This window comes from Carassius gibelio, chromosome B9 (assembly GCF_023724105.1).
Source record: "Carassius gibelio isolate Cgi1373 ecotype wild population from Czech Republic chromosome B9, carGib1.2-hapl.c, whole genome shotgun sequence".
Lineage (NCBI taxonomy): Eukaryota > Metazoa > Chordata > Actinopteri > Cypriniformes > Cyprinidae > Carassius > Carassius gibelio.
The window spans coordinates 2,442,002-2,448,001 of NC_068404.1; the positions used below are offsets into that span (position 1 = coordinate 2,442,002).

The following is a 6,000-nucleotide window of genomic DNA, read 5'->3' on the forward strand; positions in this document are numbered from 1 at the left end:
CGCTTGTAAGTGTTTGTTTGCAGGTATGTGTTTCAAGGAAGAGAAGGATGTAATCTTTAAGTCTGAAGGGTGAGAGGGTTTATTGGAAAGTTCATCCACACACACACACACACACACACACACAGTGCACCACTCTATGTATGTCACAGTGCACCTACAACCAGTCAATGCCCCAGCATGCACCACCCTCCCAGCATGCCTCAAATCACTGCTCTCTCATACCGTTCCAATCTGAAAATATATGTATTCTTTCTTCTGTTTTTTTTTTCTTTTTCCCCTATCCCTCGCTCCCCTCCCCCTCCTCTCGCTGGCCCATTTCTCTTCTTTTTCTGTGGAAATTGAGAATGTTGGCAGGTCAGAAGGTTTGTGCTGCAGAAATCATTAGCAGAGAGATACTAACACAGCGGCTGAACCTGGGTCAGCGCTTCACGCTAATGAAAGTCTCTCCAGCAGCAGCTTTTCATCTGAAGGAAAACTCAAATCAGAGCTGCTTACATTCACAGACCGAGAGTGACCCACAATCCCAAAGCAGGACATCTATCTATCTATCTATCTATCTATCTATCTATCTATCTATCTATCTATCTATCTATCTATCTATCTATCTATCTATCTATCTATCTATCTATCTATCTAATGTTCTAGAATTTTATTGTTCATTCTACCATTCTTTATTTCTGTATGTTTATTTCTTTGTCATTCTGTCTATATATATTCAGATCAAACACATGTGTTAGGCTGCAGGAGAGAATGAAAACATTTGCTGGGTAATGAAGCAGCAGTGTGTGTGTGTGTGTGTGTGTGTCTGTGTGTGTGTGTGAGTCTTTTAAACACTGGGATAAAGCGGCCTGCCTCTGTTCTGTCGTGTGCCAGCCGTGTTGAGGCCAGCGTCTGCCTTGACCCCGGTTTGTACGGGAGTGTGTGTGTTGTGGGGGGGCGGGGGCTGGTAATCCTGCTTTTCAACTGGCCTGTTCCAGCCTGGGCACACACAGCCTCTGACCACTCATTATACTAACAAGAAGGGCCATTTCACCTGCGACTGGAGGCCTTGTACGCTCCTTGTTAGTGTAATCCCCCCCCCCCCCCCTCACACACACACACATGCACACACACTGCCAGACCCGCTGCCATTCAGAACAAGCAGGTGGCCACTGACGCACATAATTGCTGACAATTTGAGGCAATGAATAAAAATGATCTACATTACTTCTTGCCGAATGTTGTGTGCACTTGGTGCCAAGTGAAATCTATGGAAGAGCCTCTTTAGATAGCACAGAAAAAGGCACTATCAAAAGCGCTGCAGAGGAAAGGAGGAGGAGCGGTAATTAATTTCTTAAAGACTGAAAGAGAGATTTGACACATTCAGAAGACTGCCGTCTCTGGGGGTGTCAGAGAGCAACCAAGAACAACATCTTTCAAACCCTTTCCTCCAGATTGTGCCATATATTTCATATACAATATGCCTTTTCTGTTTTCCACTTAACTGTAGTTAGCTTCAACTGTACTGGTTTGACATATATATGCATAATGTTCACATAAGAAAGAACGATATGGCAGATTACACCTATTTATTATCTCAGCTGTTTTTCTTAGAGAACAGCAGACGAAGCTTACTAATGTGTCATGTTTCTTAGATTATTTTTTGTCCTATGAAAAGACCTTGCTATCTCGCATATAACTTGTAGAATTTTTGCAATGTCTCAAAGTATGCTTTAATTTGAGGACAATATAATTTCATTATAAACTTCCCTCAATATAAACAATTCTCAGTACAAATTTGCATCAATTTCTTCTGAGACAGAAATGATCTGAGCTTGAATGGCATCTGTGGTTCCTTGAAGAACTTCAACATTTATGTAATCTTTCCCTTCCACAAAATAATCTTTATACGGGATAAAAGCTCTACAGATTTCTAAAATCTGAAGAATCTTTGGGTTTAAATGTTTTACAGCACTAAGAAAATCAAGGAACATTTAGAACTTTTCACTGAAAGTTTCTATGGGAAAACAAAAATGATTCTTCCATGGAATCACTGTGAAACCCGTTTAGTAAAAGATTATAATAAATGGGCATATTACCAAACGTATGTTTATATTCACTTTATGACTTTAACTGTATGTCAACAAGACGAAACATCAAAAATGAGCTCCATTATAAACTATGAAAGTACAATTTCTAAGCAATAATATTTTCCTCTTGGGAATCTCATTGTTTCTTCAATATGATTAAAGGAAAGCAAACTCAAACCTCTTGAGTTTGATGCCGAGAAAAAGGCCCTGTTAAATTCACATGTGACTCCTATATCAGAAAAGATCTCAAAATGTCTTAAAAAGTGCTCAGATTTGCCAATATACCCAAAGCCTGTGATTTTATAGTTTCAGTATGGATGCCATTGTTTGTAGTCATTTTATAGCTCTATTATTGTATATCAGCAGCTGGCTCATTTTTGTTTCTGCTAAGAAATTGCGAGGGGAAAAAGCTACTTACACACTCTTAAGAGATTGTTTTACCCCTCATTCACAGCACATGATATAATATTTCTATATTTATCAGTTCAATGCATGTTTTAGCAGCAGTTAAGTCTGTTTGAGATGATGGAGAAGTGTGATTTGAGGTTGGAGGATATTATCTCCAGTGAGCCGTGATCAGATGCAGTAATGACTGAATCGGGTGTGATAATACGCCATTCACCAGGCCTAATTTCAGTACCTCCAATTACAGAACAATACATAACCTCTGCATTCACATTCAAATTACTGGAGATCAGAGTGGGTCACGGCAGCCCGTCTGAGACTGAGAGCAAGAAAGCAAACAAAAAACCCAGGATCTCCTACACGTCTAGTCAAACGCTGATCTAACTGTGCTTGCATGTGATCTAGCACGTCACTGCATGCATGTAAGCACATCTGACCCCGGTGGACCCATTAGTCTTTATTAACACCTGCCTAACGGAGCGCTACCGCTCGGCGACGAGCCCAACCTGGCACAAACTCAACCTGTGACATCGGCAGTTAGCAGCCTCCATTTCACACATGATTAATCTGAGCGAGAGAGAGAGAGAGAAAGGGGAGGAAAGGGTGGCCCGTGTTCGGTCCGCACGGCTAAAAGGTCTTTTGAATTCCTGCGGAGAGAGCCGCGGGCAGAGTGAATGTAACCGGTTGGGGGTCACTGAGTCTTTGTGTAAGTGAGGCAGTGGCAGCCTCTCTATCCTCTCCTCCTTTCAAATGGAGCGAGGGATTGTGAAGTGTGGGGAAGAGTGCTTGGAGGAGGGGTCTTTCTTTGAATGTTTTTATGAAGGGGAGGTTAAGTTGACAAGAACAGAGTGAATGTGTTCTGCTTATTTCTGCGGTACGGCGTCATAACACTCTCTACATCTTTATTGAAGCAATAAACCATGAGAGGATGTGCGTTACAGCGAGTTGTGTACACAGACACGGCACAATGACTAACTCACTAAATCATGGTACAATCACATGGTAAAAACATAAGTTGATCATTGCTTTTATTAAATGGTGACGAGTGCAATATGGAAAAATACATAAACATGTCATTAATATACAGTGTTTAGTATCCTCGAGATTAAAATGTTGAATTTGTTTTTTTATTTGTATTCAATTCTCACTATTTATTCTCACTATGAATTAGTTGCTTATTAGGATGCATATTACTAGCATGTTGGCTGTTTATTAGTTATTATAAAGCACATATTAATGTTTTATTCTGCATGATCTTATTTTAGGCTATTGATAAGCAGAACATTTGGCGTTTTTGAGGTTAAAGTTGTAGTTAGTTAATAGTAATAATTGGAAAAGTGTAATCATGTTAATAAGTAAAATTTTGTTCGATATATATAATTCAAGAAATTAATTATTGGTTAGTGTTGTTTTATTTTAATTATTTATTTTATATATATTTTTTACTGTTTGTTTTCTTTTTTGTTTATTTGATCTTATTTGTTACAAATTGTGTGTGAATTTATTTTGGTAAGCAAATTTTAATATTGTAAATAATCATCAGAACACCACCCCAATTTTTATTTAATTTGAAACAATTTAATTCAAAATGACAAATACAATTCGAAAGAAATGTAGAAATACATCAAACAACTCTGTGCAATTAATTAAAATACATAGGAACAGAAAGTTTTTTTTTTGTTACTTGTTATTAGAATTGTGTCAAATTCCATCTTTCATACAATTCCATTGTGTTCATATTAATGGGTCTGTGTGATCTAGTCCTGTTACAACCTTCTGAGCCACTTCTGTCATTTAACACCCATTAAATGGATCACAAATCAAATTAATCTAACATTTTCCTTTTTTGAGCTACAAGTCCTTTATAACAAACCATGTTTCTGCCAACTCATAAGGTTCGTTAGTCTCACTTTAGACCATTTACACCTGCCATGCAAAACAACATGTTTTGTTTTGACACAGAATTTATCTGAACACATTTCTATATGAGCGATTTTAGAATGGCTTCATCCATTGACAACTTTTACAACAAATTGTATGACAAACTGTCATTCTGCACTTCAACTAATCCTTTCCGCCTTAAGGTTTTACCCTACTTTTACCACGTTTACCCCACTGCATAACCACTGAAGCCTCAGCAATGTAGTTTGTCACACTAATACTTTAGTGCAACATTGTAGTCTGATAAGTACACATTTAACAAGAAAACAAGCATTTGTGTTGTTTACACAGACTGTGTTGTTTCTGCGGTCAAGCATCTGCTTTTCATTTTAAAGAAGTGTGTGTGTGTGTGTGTGTGCATGCCATCTCTGTCATACCTGTGCCGTGCGCACCACAAGGGAGCCACATTGTTCAGTGCAACATCAGGATGTCGTGCATTTAGGAAATAATTACCCAGCATCCTGCTGTTTTGAAACTCTTTTTCATCTTCTCTAATGGCTTCTTCTTCATTGGTCTCTAATCCCAAACAGGACGTAACGTGCAGAAGGAAGACGCGGCCGCTGCTGTCCCCGCTGGAGCAGAGAGGACGTGAGCCTTTGATGTTCCACTCAAAATTATTAATTCCCCGCGTCAGGTTCTGTGTTTCATCTACATTTAAAGTCCAAATCTTGAGTTTGAGCAAAGCTTCTGCTATGCAAATCAGCGCCTAATGTGCATGCTGGGCTTGCTGGGGATGTTTTATGTATTTTTTTTCTCTTTTTTTTTGTGAGAAAATTAATGACATCTGCGTCATTTGATATTGATCTAAAATCTAGATATCTGCTTCCTGCTGTGCGTCAGATGAGCTTCATGTCTTAGTGTGGCTTCACATCACAAGGATAAAAGTTTGAACACATGAAACTAAATCAAATGTTTGATCTTAAAATGAAGACCTGTTGAAAGTTTATCAATAAAGCAATAGTTCAATGACAATTCTTTTATCCCCATCACTGACTTTCCTGTGTGGAACTCGAATTGAAATGTTCATGCTGCTCTAAAACATGAAGTTGGCCCTTACATTTAATTTTTTTTACTAACAATATTTCCTTCTGAAGCTCTCATAACTCAATGCTCTCACTGACATTAAACCTGGGCCGATGTGTCACGAATCTCCAGTTTTGAATATGAATGAGATTTGAGTTACAGTGGAGACTTTCAGCAAAGAACAACTTAAAAAATATATTTTTCATCATTAAAAAAAGTTGTACACATAAAGAAACAAAAAGGGATTTTGTAAAATATGCATGTCATTATGTAAAACTGTATAGTAAAATAGTTTAAAAGAATGTCATTAAGTGTAAACTGAATGTAATGTTTTTAGATGCATGTCAGTTGTAATTGCAATTAAAATGTAGGTTACACTTTATTTTAAAGTGATGTTGTTCCAGTACAGAGTATTGATTAACAACATGTACCTTTTATAGGATTAGGGTTAGTTACTTAATTATGCATAATTACTATAGAAAGTACACGCAATATGTATAAAAAAAATGTGATATATAAGTTCATTAAACGCATTTAGCTAAACTGTAAAACATAGCGATTT

At 37.6% G+C, this 6,000-nt stretch overlaps 1 long non-coding RNA gene across 1 annotated transcript in view; it reads left to right on the forward strand.

Annotated features, from left to right (window-relative positions):
• The window catches only part of LOC127965380 (uncharacterized), a 32,051-nt gene extending 26,363 nt beyond the window's left edge, over positions 1-5,688 (forward strand). Inside the window, exon 3 of the long non-coding RNA XR_008155291.1 lies at positions 4,946-5,688. This is a non-coding gene — a long non-coding RNA (uncharacterized LOC127965380). The remainder of the gene's footprint in view (positions 1-4,945) is intronic.
• Positions 5,689-6,000: the final 312 nt, after the last annotated feature.